Source organism: Notamacropus eugenii, chromosome 5 (assembly GCF_028372415.1).
Source record: "Notamacropus eugenii isolate mMacEug1 chromosome 5, mMacEug1.pri_v2, whole genome shotgun sequence".
Classification (NCBI taxonomy): Eukaryota; Metazoa; Chordata; class Mammalia; order Diprotodontia; family Macropodidae; genus Notamacropus; species Notamacropus eugenii.
In genome coordinates, this window is record NC_092876.1 from 119,546,885 (window position 1) to 119,566,088 (window position 19,204).

The window sequence follows — 19,204 nt, forward strand, 5'->3', positions numbered from 1 at the left end:
CCTCAATGTAGACTAAGATGGCATTAGAAATTTGGAATGTCTTATCGCTCTCTGTACAGAGACTATAGTCATTTAATAGTACCGTGCTCCTTTTCATTGTTTTCTTTCTTTAGCAGTTACAGAGGGATTTCTATGTTAAAATTTTAGTAAGAACAAACAATTATTTCTCCCAATACCTCTGGGGCTTATTGTACTCCACACTTTGATCTTTGGGGAAATAGAGTCAAGATTTAACTCATTTCCTACATAGTATCAGTCCCACCAACTTGATATCTAGATGTGGCATGGTTGCTGGATGAATCCTCAAAACAACCTCAGCTTGTTTGAATCCAGAAGGTCACTTATTGCTCCTTGGGTTATCAGTGCTGGGCTGATCACTGGCTGGCCAGTACCAAGCTAAAACCCACTTAGGCTTTGGAATCTCAGGATACCAGAGAACCTTCATGGCCTTTCAAAACTTACAAGGTCTTGGAGGCTCCACTCCCTTTACCTAGGACAGAAAAAAATAATGAAGAGGATAAGGAGAGACTTGTTACTTGGGGGCCATATGGCCTCAGAGAAGAGAGGACTGTAAGGCCTTTCCCCTTACCTTGTGGTCTTTCACTGGATGCTGAGTAAAGCAGCCACCAATATCCTCTAAGAGAGATGAGAAACAGAGTCTCCTCAGTTCTATTTTTATAGGTCTGTGATATACATCTGTATTCCATTAGTTGCCCTTGCTTCTGTTTTCTATGATCTCTGTCTTTAATCAAATTCAGTTGGTGAATTGTTTGTGTATTCATATAGGTCTCTTTGGAGAACTTCCCCTTTTCCTCTTCAGAATTGTTTCTCCTTGTGTCTTCAGAGTATCATTTTTATGAACTTCGCATCCTTTCTGGGATGACTTTCTCTGTAGAATTTTAGGTCATGGAATCATACTTATCTCTTCTCCGAACTCTTTGAAATTTCCAAATTCCAAAAATCCAGGTTGCCATTCCCAATTTTCTTCTCTTGATTTTATAAATTCTATGTAGAGCAAGCATTTCCTCCTAAAGTCCCCCTCATTTTCATCCCCAGTAGACTGATTCCTTCTTAATGGTGAGATTTTGATGCAATTTATTACCTCCCCTTTTACTTCCCTTACATTTTGAAGAATTGAAATAAAATTGAAGAATTGAACTGAAGAATTAAGACAACTAAAAAAATGAATCTGCTCTGTTTTTGGCAGAGAGAGAATGAGTTCTAGCAGATGTTGGGTGACCAAACTCTCCCATCACTGCTGGATCATGTCACTGTGTCATGTTTGTGATCTATTTTCAAAAGTTCTCATTTATGCCCTTTTCTTAGTTATTGGAGTATAACTGTTTATACTAATTGTCTCCTAGTAATTCCCATCACATATGCCTCCTTCTTTGTAATTTTTGTATTTCTTCATATGACTATTTTTTTCCTTAGTAGTTAAGGCAACTCTCACTTCCACTACTTCTCACTTTTTTTGGGGAGGAGGAATAAGGTGTACCTTTCTGGAGTTATATTTCCTCATGGGCCTTGCCCTAACAAATTTCTTTTTTTTATCATTTTATTTATTTTCAATGTTCTACAATCACTACTGTATGACTTAGATTTTTTTCCCTCCTTCCCCCTCCCTCGCCGAGACTGTATACAATTTTATATAGGTTTTACACATTCTTATTAAATGTCTTTCACCATAGTCATGTTGCATAGAAGAATTAAAATGAATGGGAGAAGTCATAAAACAAACCAAAATGTAATACAAAAGAAAATGATCTGCTACATTCTGTGATTGAATTCCAATAATTCATTCTTGCCCTAAAAAATTTCAACAATACTTATGTGGTCAAATGTGCCTCCTTGTGTTAAGATCTTTAGTTCATTTTGCTTGTAACTCCTACTCTCTCTCATTGTTCCCATGTCTACCCGTGGAGTTTAGGCAGAACCAATTTCATCTCTCTTTTTCAAAAATTTGGTTTTTATAAGTAATAGATGTATTTTATCTTATTTTCATCCCCTCTTTGGAAAAAAACCAATAGAATCCTTGCAATAAATATTCATTGTCAAGTAAAATGAATCTAATCCCTGTTTCACGCAATAACCTTTCATACATGTGATGACAGGTACCATGTTTTCCCTAATATTTGTCTTTTCCATGTCTAAACATGTCTGGTTATTTCAATTAACCTTTGGCTTTTGATCCCATCATTCAACTGAAACTACTTTCTCCAAAGTTACAAAAGATCTTTTAATTTCCAAATTTAATGCCTCTCCCTTTTTTTCCCAGTCCCCATACTTCTTGACTTCTTTGGAGCCTGAACATTGTTGACAATATTTTTATCCTGGATACTATTTTTTCTCTAAGTTTTCATGGCAATGCTTTTTTTTCTTGTTCTGCTACTGAGATGGTACAGTGAGTAGAGTGCTGGGTTTGGAGCCAGGAAGACCTGAATTCAAGTCTGGTTTCAGATACTTACTAGCTATGTGATCCTTGGCAAGTCAACTGCTGTTTGCCTGTTTTCTCATTTGTAAAGTGAGGATAACAATAGCATCTTAATAGTGGGGATAATAATAGCAACTCTAAGGTTGTTGTGAGGATCAAATGAGATAATTGTAAAGTGCTTAGGATAGTGCCTGGCAGATAATAAGTACTATATACCGTTAACTATTATTATTATCAGTTATTTCTGTTTTAGCAGTATGTTTCTGTTTGTTGGTCTGAATCAGTCTGTAATCACTTCTCTATGTTTATTTTTTGATAAATGAAATTTTCTACAAGGAAATCAATAATTTATTAGCTGTTTTGATATTGACAGAAAGAGAACTTCAATAGGTATTTGGATAATTGAAGTTCCCAAGCACGACTCTCTCATACCTCTGCTGCAGACTTATTATCTTTTCCCTGAATTACTAATCTATTTACTCCTTCTGTCTAAGTGATCTGCAGTACACTTCTTTTAATAATCTTTATTATTTTCTCCATATATTTGATCTTCACTCAAATTATCTCCTCCATGCTTCCCCTTTGATCCTGGGATTTCTTCCAATGACCATATCTTTTAAATACAGAATACTACCTTCCCATCTATTTTATTTCTTTTAAGTAAGATGTAACCTTCCAAAGTAATATTCCCATCATGAGTCCCACCCCTTAAGTTTCAGTGATACCTTTGAAGTTCAATTTCCCCCAGTGCTTTAGAATTTCTGCTTTATGTTCCCTATTATCTATTCAGGTATAAAGAGTTTTAATCTATTTTGAAATGCAAGAAAAATGTGCACTGCAGAAAGATTAGTTGACATGGCACTTTTACTCATGGAGGTCACAGTCTAGGAGAGAAGATACATGAAAAAAAATTTAGTATAATGCAAGATATAACATGTTAAAACTATGAGTTATATAAACAAAATGCCTGGCTCATTCCAAGAGAATAAAGGTAATTTTGGGTTGAGAGCATTAGGGAAGGCTTCATGGAAGCAACAGATTTTGAACTTGTACTTGAAGGACTGGTAGGATTTTAACACCAGGGGTGGAGGCATTTCAGGCAGAGGGAAGAAAATCAACAAAGGCATGAAGATAAGCAAGATAAGAAAGCATAGGATGTGGAAAAATGGAAATGATTTGTAAGGATTTTAGAGATGAACTTTTCTCCACAAGTTTTAATGGAGGCATCACTCTAATGCCACAGTCTCGGATGAGAAAATTTAGGAAGTAGAAAACATAAGAAAAGAAAATAAAAAAGGGAAGATCAATTGGATTAGACCAAATATATACAAAAGATACCTTGTTGAAGGTGACACTTTTTTTCGTGGGGAATGAGGATCAATTTTCCAAATATCAGGATGAGGGAAGAATACCAATTGCTCACAAAAAATCATTGACCCTATTGTTACTGAAAACAGTTGATTGAGAGAATATCAATACCTATTGGTCCACAATGACTGTTCTTTCATCTCTAAAAGCTTCATTAAATTAACATACACATATTTTGAGGACAGCCTAGCACAATGCCTGACACGTAGTACTTACATGTTTTTTCATCCATCCATCCATCCATCTTTGATTATATGAGGAGGAAAGAGGTCCATCTTTTTTTTAACATCAGCATTCCTCTTCGGATGCTATATGGGATACCACAATTGTCCAAAGAATTGAAGAGGCAGTTCACCCAAAGAGCAAAGTAGAAGTGCAAGGGGGCAACATATTCTTGGCAACACGTTGCCAAGAAAGAATTGTGCTGAAGCTGTGGAACAAACCATCACTGTGATATGTGACTGGAAAAGGAGGTGGGCTGGTCATGGAATAAAACTTTGAGATAATTGATTGATACCCTACATGTCCCTTTACAAAGGGGTTACCCCATCATGTGAGGTGGTTCTCTTTGAAAGATTCCATGTAAAGATGTGGACAAGAGTTGCCCATGATGAGGTATTATGGATGGATTGTAACCTGTACCACTGGAGGGAGTGATCACATTGATAAGATTATAGATCCATCGAAGAACTCAAGTACAGTCAAGGAATAGGGTCCTATCTAATAAATGACTGAGCTGCACAATGAACTACATGCGTGTGACATTGCTACATCATTGTTGAGCTTACATTTCTTTGATGACATCCTTATTGGCCTCTCAATGCTTTCCAGTGCTCCCTAATGGGGGTCTCTGTGTTTCTAGTTATTTTAGAAGAGTATAATTATTACATCATTTGAAAAATTATTTTGTTTAGTGATTGTGAGCTTTTCTCAAATTCCTTTTCTTTGATTTCATAATTGTTAAAGTTTTGTTTAGTTTAGAATTGATTTAATTTTTGTGTTCTGAATCCAATTTTCTTTAAACATTTCAAAAGTCTTCATTATAGCCTATGTTAATATTTCAACCTTGAAATATACATTAAAATGTAAAAAATATAATGAGAAAGAATAGGACAATTAAGTATGTTTTTCATTTTTAATGTATTGTAAAGATTTTAAGAAACCATATTTTCAGCAGAGTAACATTTTTTTAATGTACACTTTTAACTAAAAGGTAGAGGATACAATTTATTATAGAAGCAATTAGCTTTGACTCTGGAGTCAGAGAATCCGAGTTCAAAACATCTCTAATCCTTGCTACCTGTATGGCCTACCATATGGCTAAATCAGGTTGAGGGTAACCAACGGGCCTCATACCTGTTGATTAATTAAGGGGATGGGGTAGACATTATTAAAGGGATGTCTATCCCTACCATATGAAGACTTCCATGGGTGGAATGGGTAAAGGAGAACAATTTGTTCCATGGAGGCAGTTGAAGCAGGTGCTTAGAACTTGGACAGACATCAAGGAGGCCAAGGTCATATACTGCATCCCAGGCCATCGCCATTCATCTTAACTTATGTCTAACACTGGACTTCGATGATTCTGGAAGAGAGAGTGAGGCTCATAACTTTGTGCAACTCTGCCTCACTGAAATCCAATTCATCTGCAAGTCAACACATCATCTAGTGTCCACTATTTTACCCCAACTTTGTGATATCATTGGTCTTCTGAAAAAATAAAGGACAAAAAACAACAACCTCTAATGACCTTGAGAAAATTACTTAAATTTACTAGGTCATATTTTCCTTATTTGTAAAATGAGGGGGTTGGATTGGAAGACTTCTTACATACTCTTCAGATCTGGATCTATGATTGTCATGATATCCCTTGCACACTAGATCTTGATGCCATAGGGACCCTAGGTAGCCTTACTTTGCCCCTACTTTGGCTAATGTCATGAGCTGCAGATTGAAAGATGTGTCAATTTGAATTAGTACTTAAAGCTTATTAGCACCATCTTTCCTTCATTTCTCTCTGCTTAGCATCACCATATTACTGTGTTTGCAGAATATTTTCCCCTTGGGTCTAACTTCTCTCTTCCTATAACATTGCTTTACGCCTAATAAAGTGCTTTCAAGAAACCAATGAACAACATTAGAGTTAGACAGTATATACCACTACTTGTTATGTTAATAGAGTGAGCAACAGTCATTTTGGATTATTAGGGGTTAGAACATATGATGAGTATTCTATTTAGGAGTAAAAAAAAATCCAGCAATGGGACAGACTTTGTTCCCCTGCTTGGCTTTCTCTGGAAGTAGTTGAAATACATTGACAGAATGATGCTTTGAAATTAGTTGTCTACTTTTCTGAAATTATCTTTGCCTTAATGGAATCCTCACTTATGTTGGGGAGGGGATAACTGACATATTGAAAAGCATCTGTGAGAAATAAAGCTCAAGAGGACAGAATTGTTCTTAGGCAAGGGTCATACAAAATAGAAAAATCTCTCTTTGCCAAGTGTCCTTCAAAACATACAAACAAACAAACAAATAAAAAGGCCTTTAAGGTTGCTCGGCCCTAATGAAAATTCTTCAGTCAACAAATGGAAAATACCGAAAATGGCCTTTGGTATTCTTGTGAAGTCAGCCTCTAGAGACTTTCTCTTTAGAATTCAAGCAAATCTAAGGGGCATATGAATAAGTGAATATCTATATATGGTCTCTTGGGGATAGCTAGGTGGCATGGTGGATAGAATGCTGGGCCTGGAGTCAGGGGCCTGGGCCTGAGTTCAAATATAGCCTCAGACACTAGCTTTGTGACCCTGGACAAATCACTTAACACTGCCTCAGTTTCCTAATCTGTAAACTGAGCTGGAGAAAGAAATGTCAAACCATGTCAGTATCTTTGCCAAGAAAACTCCAAGTGGGGAAGACTTGGACATGAATGAAAAAAACAACTGAACAACATATAGTCTCCAATGAAACTTGCCTCCTGAAATGTGGTTAATTGCTTTTCCTTCCTCTGGTGATGACATGCACTGCAATAATTAAATGACTCTTTGTAACTGATATACACATTTCCTCTAATGGTGTAGAATTATAGGATCTTAGGACTAGAGGTCATCTAGCCCAACCCTTCTTATTTTACAGATGAGGAAATTGAGACCCACCTAAATTAAATGAATTGTCCAAAGTTACAAAGGTAGTGAATATCAGAGGTGAGATTTGAACCCAGGTTCTCTGGCTCCAGAGCCAATGCTCTGTACTATGTTGTCACACAAATAATAACTCATACTCTATAGTACTATGAGACTCTTACTGATTGCTTTCTATTGTGGCAACAACTCATTGAGAAGTGGAGGATATGTAGATTTTGGGATCTACTTAATTAGAATTTAGCCCTGAGTTGCTACCCACTGGCGATACTCTGTCTCTTTTTTGACTTGTATTTAAGTGACACTAATCATATCATGATGGAGTCAGATATAAAGAATCAGCTAAGCATGCTTGGATGCTGTGTCCATTTTTAAAGCATAGATTTAATAAATAAAGACTATAGAGCAACTAGAACATGATACCTAGTACAGCAATAAAGCATCTACCAAGTAGCTGCACGCCTGCTGCTATCCTAAATCTAAGAAACCCACAATTAGGATTGATCTGAATAGAGGAATTCAAACATATATGTAGTTAAAATACTCCCTCGAAAATGCAAAAGAGTCATTCTTAGGAATAATGAGCCAATCAGCAAGCATTTATTAAGAACCTCCTGTATGCTAGAAACTAAGCTAAGTGTTTGTTAGGGGATATAGAGACGAAAGAGACACATTACTTGTTCTCAAGGGGATATAACAATACACGTGAATGTATAATATATACATAGAAGCGCAACATATACACATATATTATGTTTACATTATATATATATACACACATATTGGTGTGTGCATATACATGTATGTGTGTATATATGTATATGTATTCATGTATATATACACACATATACTCAGTCCGTAATAGGGACCTCTTTTGGTCACAGTTAACCCATCATGCAACATGGTGGGTGGATTAGGTTGGCAGTCCTAAGAAGAGCTCTGATAGTTTCCCTTGTCTTTGCACAGCACCACCCTCCTTATGACTGTCTCCTCCTCTGCCTCCCCTTTTTATTTTCTGAAACCATCTCCTGCTGTACCAAAAAGCAGGACTGGGATGGGACAGAAAAAAAAAAATGAGAGGGTTGCTGCCTGAGTGACACTCATTTTCAATTTCTTGGATCCTTAGTGCTTCATAACTTGCAGTCATACCAGAAGAATAATGATGTTATAAAGATGAACCTTTGCTCCAGAGAGAAGGCTTGGATTATTAGAAGAACTATGCAGTTTTTCAAAGGTTACTGAGCCCTTTTTTCTCCTATTCAATTCTGGGCTGTAACACATTGCCCATTTACAGTGACTATCCTAGATGTGAGAGGGGTCCAGTGGGAGGGGGCAGATAATGATCTCCAGACTGAGCACTTACTACTATTTCTAATTGTCCATCCATATATCTATGCATTTATATAGCTATCATCTATTTCTCTATAGACAAACTTTATACGCTTTCTATCCAATTATATATCATAGTCTAGAGTGTAGAGATTCTTAGCAGGGGGTTTGTGATTTGGGTTGTTAAAAATATTTTGACAACTATTTTATTATAATTGGTTGCTTTTATATGTCAAAGAAGTTTGTTTTATGCATTTAAAAAAGCATTCTTTTGAGAAAGGGTCTATAGGCTTTATCAGACTGACAAAGGGGTCTGTGATAACAGGAAAAAAAGTAGAGAATTCTTCATCTAGATAATTTTTTCCTATATGGTTAGGTCAAACTCTTCTGAGTGGTTATGGATTTCACCCAGGAAATTGTGTATGTGTGTGTGTATGTGTGTATGTATGTGTGTGAGTGTGTGTGTGTGTATGTGTGTATTATGCACACACAGGTATATAAATAAATGTTCATTTACAGAGAATTGCTTTTCACCAATAAATTTATCATCATTGATCACAACTAATAATCTTTATTAAGAGTCTTCAATGTGCAGAATATTTATTAGAGTACATAGCCTTTTCCTTTGTTTTTGTACTCTACATATCGCCACTTCAATAACCTGTTGCTTCCAAGTTAGACTCTGATTCAGCTCAAATCATCACTACAGTTTGAGCAGCTGTGTCGTTCTTTGGTTAGATTGTTGGACTTGGAGTCAGGAAGGTCTGAGGTTGAACCTTATCTCACACACTTATTAGCTGTGCGATTCTGGGCAAGTGATTTAATTTCCCTTGGCTTCAATTTCCTCATCTGTAAAAATAGAGGATAATAATAGTAAAACCTCCTATGGTTATTCTGAAGATTTAATGAGAAAACTTATAAAATTCTACTTTCCAAATCTTAGAGTGACATTTAAATGCTAGCTCTTATTATTTTTTAAAATTGTCATTTGCTCCATTTGGTCGTACACTACCTCTCTCTCACTTTGATCTCTGTATTCACACCTGGACCCTGATTCCTTCCCTCTTTTCACATGATGTTTGCTGTTCCTGTTTGAATTCACTGCTTAGCTACGCCTCTCACTCAGCCCTGTAACATTGGTTGAACTCTGGCTTTTGAGTTGTGTCTCTGTGTACTTGCAACCTCCTCTTAATATTGATGTTTCCTGCCCTTATCCCTTTCACAGCGAAGATTGACTCGTGCTGTAGAGGATGGTTAGGATCCCTACCTTGTCACTCTGGGAGGAACCGGTTGGCACAGAATATCTTAATTCCTAAGTGATAGAATTTTCTAGAGGAGGGAACTGTAACCTGAAAAAGCTGTGGACTGATGGAATGACAAGGCTCAGGAGGCCAGGCAAGTCTACATTGCAAGTCAGCATTAACAGAAGTCAGCAGAAAGCTACCTAAGTAAAGGTCTGCATAGGTAATATTAGAAATAGTAGTAGTATTTTAGACCTGAATTAGAGACTATAGAGCCCAACCTATTTTTCACAAAAGATACTAAGACTGAGAAAAGTTAAGTAGTTTTTTCTCTCCCTTCCTTCCTTCCTTCTTTCTTTCTTTCCTTCCTTCCTTCCTTCCTTCCTTCCTTCCTTCCTTCCTTCCTTCCTTCCTTCCTTCCTTCCTTCCTTCCTTCCTTCCTTCCTTCCTTTCTCTCTTTTTCCTTTTTCTTTCTGTCTCTGCTCATCTCAGTCTCTTTCCTTCTACCTACTTCTCTCTCTTCCTCTTTTTCGTCTTCTTCTTTCCCCTCTCTGACTCTTTTTTCTCTCTCTGTCTGCACCTCTTTCCCCCTCTGTGGTATTCAATCTCTCTCTTCTCAATTTATTTTTCTTTCTCTTCATTCTTCCCTCAGGGTTGCTAAAAAAGATAATGGGTAGATATCCTTTCTGTCTTATGCTTGACAAGCTATCATCCAATCTCCAGTTGAAATTCTCAAGTGACAGAAAACTCACTACCTCTGAAGACAGGATATTGTATATTGGAATAGTTTTAATTGCCAGAAATGTTCCTTTCTGCAACTGCTATCAGTTGGTCCTAGTTTTGCTCCCTGGGGCTAAGCAGAACAGATCTACTCCCTCTTCTCATGACAGCTCTATAGATGGTCCTCTGGTCTCATTCTGTCTCTTTTTTCTTTCACATCCTTTCTTTTGTCCCTTATCTTTTCCTACTGCCCTTTATCCTCTTTTCCTTCCTCTATCATCTTTTAGTGTCCTCCCTTTCTTTAACTAGATAGTACATGCACTATGCATATGTTTTACCAAAATTTTATTTTATTGAAATTTGCATAAAATTTTGTTTCTTGTATTTAAAATTTAAAAGCAGATGAATTTAACATTTTTTCCTTTAAGAAATTAAAAAAAAAGAGCAACCTAGATTAAGTTGATTTTTAGTGAATTTTGAGAGGCATCGAGATGGTTCAGTGGGCAGAATGCTGCACCTGGAGTTAGGAAGACCTGAGTTCAGATCTGGCCTCAGACACTTACTAGCTGTATGATTTTGGGCCAGTCACTTATCATCTGTTTACCTTAATTCGCTGGAGAAGGCAATGACAAACCACTCCAGTATCTTTGCCAAGAAACTCCATGGACAGTACTGGTGTGCTATGGTCCATGGGATCCTAAAGAGTAGGACACAAGATTGAACAACAACAGTGAATTTTTTTCCCCTTGTTGGTGAGTAGCCCTGGATTAAAAAAAAAAGACTCCCATTTCCACAATAAAATAGTAGCTTCAAGTAACACAGGCACAAAGAGGTCCAAGAAGGACCTAAACAATATAGTTTCAAAGAATATCTGAGCTGGAAGGGAACTTACAGAGAGTCAAATCCAACTCTTTTCTTTTACACGAGAGGAAACTGAGATTCAGAACAGAGAAATGATTTAAGATCACAGAGTGATCAAAGTACCAGGGCTTGTGACTCTGAATGTTCTGAAACTCAGGGCTTCAGTGCTAAGTTGGTTGCTACACCATTTGAAAAAAATACATTGGAATAGACCCAAGGAGAGGTGTGCAATTTCCCCTTTTAATTTTTGAAGCATTCACTTTCACATGGATGATGAATCTCACTTTGGCTGACAATGCTTGTTGCCCACCTAACCTTGTAATCATCAATTAGATGTTTGCAATGAAATGTATTCAATCAACAGAGAATATAATCAATGTAGGATCATCCAGGAAGCTCTTTCAGATTTGGCATCCTGAAAGTCTGAAAACTGACAGGAATGAGTTTTTTATAATCACCTTTCCTTCACTATCTTCCTCCCATTCATACACTTAAAGAATTCAAACGATTTTAGTGCAGGGAATCAGGGACTTGGGAGGCAGTACTTGTCTACCTGCTCAATAATTAGCTGAGAAATGCCTAACAATGGTTTGTAAGAAGGAGTGAAGAGAGCTGATGCCTGTTGTTATCAAAATAGATAAGATATCCCCTCATAGAGAGGGGAAATGAAAGATGATTTCAAGCAGAAAAACAGATAATCTTACATCCCAAGTTAAATAGCAGAGAGAGTGTATGGGATATTTAAGAGAGACAGTTCACTCTATATCACAGCTGGAGGTTTTCACATCAGCTCAGCATGACTGTAGGGAGTCTGGCCTCCACCTTTCAATTTCCAAAACCATCTAAGCTAATCCAAATTGGCATGTTTAATAGGAGTGAGGTAAAAGCTGCTGAGAGAGAGAGAGAGAGAGAGAGAGAGAGAGAGAGAGAGAGAGAGAGAGAGAGAGAGAGAGAGAGAGAGAGAGAGAGAGAGAGAGAGAGAGAGAGAGAGAGAGAGAGAGAGAGAGAGAGAGAGAGAGAGAGAGAGAGAGAGAGAGAGAGAGAGAGAGAGGAGAGAGAGAGAGAGAGGAGAGAGAGAGAGGGAGAGAGGATCTGATAATTGGAATATATAGTTTCATTTGTTTGCTACTCCAAGAAGAGCTGCCCTGGCTATGTGTTTTTTTCTTCTTCTATCATTTGGGAAAGATATATACATGTACATCTCAGAGAATTTCAACGTATTTGATATGCAGTGTGAATGCTGATAAGACTTTTCTAAGTGGGGATAAAAAGGTGATCCTTCCTCCTAGTCTGGTCATTAAGTGACATTATAGATTTGTGGAATGATCATACTAATTAAAATATGAGTGAAAAATTTACTGTTCACAATGGTGGAATGACATTGGACCTTTGGGTAACATAAGTTGATTTTAGAAGGCTGTTGGGAGACAGAAAAATGCTTTTGTAGTATACAGATAGAAGAGATTTGATTTTGAAAAGAACCCACTATCCCACCCCCACAAATGACCGTTTCAAAGTTATGAAATAAATCTGGGCAGAAATGCTTTGAATATTTTAACCTAAAAATACTTAAGATTTAAAAAAAATAAATTTAATTATAGCCTTTGATTTTTATATCCATCATTTTTGGAAATGACAATCAACTCCTCATCTCTTGAAAATGAACTGTCTATTGTAACAAAGAAAAAAGTTAACTAATAAAGGCATCATTTACTTAACTCAGGCTGTAAAATGGCTATTTCAGGTTTCACTTATATGACTCCGCTTAATGTTTTACCAATGCATACTGACACAACATTCTGTCCTTGAGAGTAGGGAGGCATGTTTCTTATTTGTTATTTAGAATCATTTTTGGTTTTTCGCTTTCACATATGGGCATGATGAAGAGATGACAGTGTGGAAGTATGTATGCATATACATCACTAAGCTTTCCTCATAAAAGAATAGAAGCTGATAAACATTTAAAATATCCTTTCTTACATGTGGTACAATATCTTAACACTATTTTTTTCATGACAAATTAATACCATGTTGTGCTCACTGATGGTGCAGTTAGGGGGTTCAGTGAAGTAAGTGCGCCTGGAGTCAGGAAGACCTGAGTTCAAATCCGGCCTCAGACACTTACCAGTTGTGTGACCCTGGTCAAGTCACTTAAACCTTTTTGCTTCAGTTTCTTCTGCTGTAAAATGAGTTGGAGAAGGAAATGGCAAACCTACTCCAGTATCTTTGCCAAGAAAACCTCAAATGGAGTCAGGAAAAGTTGGGCATGACTGAAATGACTGAACAACAACAATAACATTCATTGACAGAAAAAAATAATCATCTGAATTAGTAGGTAAATGGTCTTCCTATCATTGGAGGTATTCAAACAGAGGTGAGATGACTCCTTTGGAAGGTTAGTAATGATTGTTCATGTTTATATAGTCCTTTAGGGTTCACAAAATATTTCATATACATAATCCCTCATGAGTTAAGTGCTATTATTATTCCCACTTCACAGATGAAAAAACTGAGGTTTGGAGGGGTTAGGTGACTTGCTCAGGTTTTGTTATTATCATTCAGTTGTTTCAGTCAAACTTGACTCTCCATGACCCCATTTAGGGTTTTCTTGGCAAAGATACAGGAGTAGTTTGCCATTTCCTTCTCCAATTCATTTTACAGAGGGGGAAACTGAGGCAAACAAGGTTAAGTGACTTGCCCAGGGTCACACAACTAGGTTACAGAGATAGTGAGTATTTGAGACAGTCAGTATCCAATATCATGTCTTTCTGCTGCAAGGTGTAGCGTGGGAAGCTCAAGCTAACCTTCTCATGCAGTTTCATTCTTTGACAAGTATATTATGGTACCTATGAAGATTCCCCTCCTGGTAATCTACCTGTTAACCATTGTAGGAGCTGCTCCCACTGGAAGAGCACTATCTGAAGGCAATATACCTAATATATTTGCTCCTACATGAGCTACACTAAAAATATAATGAATACAACAGGTGTAGTGGATTCAGGGTCATCTTCATCCTTCTCCTCTAACTTTATGAATGATGCTACCAGCAAACACCTTTCAGCAATATGAACTGTGGATTCAGCAATATGCCAGGGGATTCAGCTGAAAATATGGCCATCACTGCAAAACTTCAAAGAGCTTTAGAAAAAATTGCCATCTTTCATGAGATATCTGTAGACTTTACCTTTTTGTTTTTCTGTGTACACTACTCAGTAGTCATGGACAGGAGTTGTTGAATGAAGATCCTGTCCTGATAATCATTTCCCACCAGCTACAGTCCTTGAATTGACTGCACCATCAGTGCTCCCAGGAAAAACTCATCATCTGGAAATTCATTATTTCAGAGATTGTAGTATTGGTACTCCCATCTCACTGGTATCCTCTGTAGCCTCTGCCCCTCTGACTGGAGGGCTGGAGTATGGAGGGAAAAACTCCCAAAGCCTTCATTTAAAGAGGGCTCACAGCCTAACTGTCCCACACCAGCTTTACGGCTCTGATTGTACTCCATCATCAGTTCCTCTGTGTCATGTACCTTTTCCAAACATATACTCTTAAATTTTTCAGGTTCCTTTTGCATATTGCCTTCCTCCATTAGATTGTAAGCTCCTTGAGGGAGGGGAAAGTGAGGCCAGAGACCTAGTACAGCCCTCCCTCATTCAAAACAAAGTCAAGTGCAAGTCATGTCATCATTTCTCTGATCTCATGGTCCTCTTAGAAAATGAAGGATGAAAGCAACCTGTGAGTAGACCAAAACTGTCTAAATGCACACACAGCTAGCTGGGTAACTCAGCTCATTCTCTCTCCTCTCCTCTCCTCCCCTCCCCTCCCTCCTTTCCTTTCCTTTCCTTTCCTTTCCTTTCCTTTCCTTTCCTTTCCTTTCCTTTCCTTTCCTTTCCTTTTTCCTTTCCTTTCCTTTCCTTTCCTTTCCTTTCCTTTCCTTTCCTTTCCTTTCCTTTCCTTTCCTTTCCTTTCCTTTCCTTTCCTTTCCTTTCCTTTCCTTTCCTTTCCTTTCCTTTCCTTTCCTTTCCTTTCCTTTCCTTTCCTTTCCTTTCCTTTCCTTTCCTTTCCTTTCCTTTCCTTTCCTTTCCTTTCCTTTCCTTTTCTTTCTTATCTCCCCTAAATTTTAGACCCCATGTACGCTGAAGGCCATGAACTGAACAAGGAAGGGTCCCTGCCCAAGCTCTACTCAATGGCTGTTTTTGGACCCTCCTGGCTTAGAGTGAATGTCAATAGTAACTGTTTCTCTTCCAAACAACAACCCTGAGGCTCCTGCCTCTCCCAGCTTGATTTATCTATATATTTTTTATTTTCCATTAATGGGGCCATTCCCTGACTACTTTTCAAAGAGGCTTATTCACTGAATGGGCATTACCTAACTTTAAGGGAGGACCTGAAAAGGCCTTGAGCTAAAAGGCCAAGGTCTCTCACTGCATCCTGGGAATCTCTGTCATCCTGATGAATATCTGGTCACTGGACCCAGTTGGCTCAGGAGGAGAAAGTGAGGCTGGTGACCTTGCACAGTCCTCCCTCACTCAAAACAAAGTCAAGAGCAAGTCATGTCATCATTTTTATGGGGTGCTTGGGTGCATGTGCTTGGGTCCCAGTTCTGAATTCACATTTCTCTTTAAAAGTCACATTTCTCCCTAGCCTCAAAATACTATCCCAGGCAGTTTCTCCTCAGCCCAAGGACAGAGCCTGCCCCAGCAACAACCATTACCTCTCTTCCTGCTACAGCAGCCAGCTACACCTATAGAACTTATTAGTCTGAACCAGCTGTGTACTGGCTGATCTGGCTGTGTACTAGGTCATAATGACATTTACTACTCACTGACCAATCACATGTATCCTAGACATAGACATACATATACTCCTGTATATTTATCTTGTCTAACAAGATATTGATGAGAACAACTTGGTATTTCTGAGCCAGCCCTGACCATTTATTGACTTAGTGATATTTCAGGACTAAAACCACACCTCCAGGTAGCCCACCTTGGGGTATTTCCTGGTGAACTCTTGGTAAAATGCCTGCACAGTAGATACCAAAAGTGCATGTTCCTTTAAGAACTGACCACTCCTTAACCACTACCTATTCCCACCCCAAAACAGCTAGTTAGCATATTTGGCATGTTTCACTATAGAATATCCTATATAAACTTTACCTGTACCTCTCTAAGATTGCAGGTTCCCTAAGAACTCTTGCCTGCTGAAAAGGGTAATAAATCTTTACCTTGACCTCAACAATGCTTGAGTCTGCGAATTCCTTTCAGGCAGCCTGCCCCTGGTACCCTGGTCTTTGTGGGGGGTCTCACCACCCCCCTTCCAACCCTCATCATATTTTTGATGCTCATCATGGGGCACTGTCTGAGGTCTCAAACATTCTTCAAGTCAAGGTAAGATTCCCATCTCTTCCCCTTTCCCTTAAGCTTTCTAAGCCCTCTCCCATTCCTGGCCCTATAGTTGAAGTTCACCCCTTAAGCACCTAGGAAGGCTTACTGGGGTTTGAGTGGAGCCTCTGACAAGCTCTGGCACTATCCCCTGCAGACAATGGACTCATTGTGAGGATCTGTGTGGGGTTATTCCCTCTCTGGATGCCTTGAAATGAGCATATAGACTATAGGCCCTGTATTGGTACCTCTTCCCCCTCTAAACCCATCTCTAAGGCTTACAAGCAAAAGGATGAGCCACTCCCCTCCCCCCATTTACCTCTAGGAAATTTGGTCTCTAAGACCATAAACAACATGTTAACTAGCTTCCACCGTATGGTCTGGAGAGCCAAGTCAAATGTCTGATTTGAGCAGAGGATTTCTGACAATCCTCTTGGAGTTTTTGGATTCTTCTTTTCATTGTCTGTATATGTGTTCTGTCTCTATATGTTCTGTGTTTGTGTGTGAATGAGAGTGTGTTAATTCAGCCTACTCTGCTGCAGCTGGACTTTGGAATGCAGTTATCTCTTTCCCTCCCTCTCCCCCCCTCTCTCTGATTGCCACAACATCAGAGGAGCAGATGGACAGGAAAGAGAAAGGGAGGAACAAATTTTATACTATTTAGCTTTTATGATTGCTAAAGGCAGTTTCAGGTCAGAAATAGAAATAAGGTAGGTACAGTTTTAAAGGGGCTTTAATCAAAACCCACCAGAAGAAAGTAAGAATGTAGGCAGGATAACAGCATGGGTAGAAAGTTTAAGGAAAGCATAAAAGATTTGGAAATTTATGGAAAGTTGTTGGTAAAATTCTCTCTCTTTCTTCCCTCTAACCCTGGCCAGGTCTTGGAGGTGGAAAGACAAGAAAGAAATCAGAGAAACTTTTCCCCTCAAATCAGTGAGGCAGACTGACTAGCGTTTAATCATTTCATGCCTCACCTAAAAGAGAAAAGTTTTTGTGTAATGGGAAACAACCAAAAGGTAGTTATTCTGGTCATATTTTAAGTGAAACTTATTGCTCCTAATTTGATGTTTAAGGTAGGTCAGAATTTATTATACTATTTGGCACTAAGGCAAATTAGGAAAATGCATAGATCTGAAAAAAACAAAAGACATACCTCAAAGACAAAGTTTTGAATTTTCCAGTAGAGAGGAAGGGACTAGGCACCACTGGATCTTTTTCCAGAATCTCTCTCACTTTCACTGGCAGATTCATATTCCTCTCTTTCAAAAAAGTTTTTAAGGAGTGGATACAGAAGTAAAGTTTACTTTGTGTAAAAGTTAGAACCATTATGATCTTTTATCTTGTAGTCCTGACTCTGACCACTGAGTTAGGGCTGCAGTGAATAGTTAGAGTACCTAAAAACATTTTAGCAGATTCTGTTAACTCCTCTCATCCCAGATCAGATCAAGGGAAGAGAGTGCTAAAGAATTGTAGGGAATTTGAGCTGTCCTCCCCCACCTGCAAAAGAAAGGAGGGGGGAGTGATAGCAGCTACATCAGGACCCCACTGACAACAGCCCTGGGTTCCTGGGCTCCCTGAAGCCCACCCCTCTGGGCAAGCAGAGGAACCTCTCCTCTCAAGCCCCTCAGTCCTTGGTTCCATGCCACTGGAGCCTGGAGCTTTTCCTCCAAGTTCCCTGAAGCTGAGCAACACCTATCAGGAAGCTCATAGATTCCTCAAGGACCCTCCTCTCTATCCACCAAATCCCCCTCCTCAATGGTTCCTGGACATTTAATTCTGGGGCTCAACTCCACAACCTCCAAGCACTCCTCAGTCCTTAGTCCCTCTTTCTCTCTCTTCCCAAATCCCTGACTCCCCCACAACCAGACACTGCAACTGTGGGGAGAGTAGGGGATGGGCCAGGGCAGTATGAGATCACAAGTTAAGCAGCCTCTGCATTTGGTAACTCCAATCTTCTATTAATAATTTTTATATGTGATGGCCTGGAAATGAAATTAATGTCATCTAAAGTTGTATTATTATTGCATTTCTAAATTGTAGTAAAATTTTCTTATATTGTAAATATTGAGTGATCACTGTGATCCAGAAATGGTATTAGACAAAGCAATTGTTAATCTGAATTTTGTTGAAACTAAAAGATCTTGGAAAAGTTGTGTAAAACCAGTTATGTTACTTTAAATGCTACTTTATCAACCTGGTTAACCTTGTCTTATAATATTTTATAACTGCCATTTAGGAAAACAGGTATTTTTGCCTTTGCCTGTTAAAGAGGTTACAGCTAAAACAATTTGGTTATCATTTATGAAAGTTGTAAGATTGTTAACTAAATTATTTGGGATTACTGTTTTAATGATGAAACCTAAAACTGTTAATGGATCACTGCATGGAAAGGAGGGAATTGGGTGAAAATTTTATTTAGATTGGTTCTTCCCATTCAGAACAGTCATCCTGTATATTGTCAGGCAGGAGCAATAGCGTCAGCTCCCCTTCCCTGTGGTCTGTGCCAACTCCCCTTATTTTGTAAACTTGCTAAGGCCCCTGGAAGTCACCCATGTAGGCAAGATCATCAGCCCCAGTAAAGGAACTTGTTTGGGTTATGTAGTTTCTAAACAATGAATATGATTTGCTCAGAAGTTACAATAGAAAGAAAAGATTTTTAACAATTGGTTTTTACATCAGGACAAGTTAAAATTTGAGAAAGACGTTAAATGAATCCCTTATGTG

General features: G+C 38.4%; 1 long non-coding RNA gene across 1 annotated transcript; it reads right to left on the reverse strand.

Moving 5' to 3' along the window:
- Positions 1-8,856: 8,856 nt before the first annotated feature.
- LOC140505096 (uncharacterized) lies at positions 8,857-17,827 on the reverse strand. The gene is made up of 3 exons (XR_011967379.1): positions 17,634-17,827; positions 10,837-10,929; positions 8,857-9,120 (listed from the first exon to the last, which is right to left on the reverse strand). It is a non-coding gene; the product is annotated as an uncharacterized lncRNA (long non-coding RNA).
- Between the last annotated feature and the right edge of the window lie 1,377 nt (positions 17,828-19,204).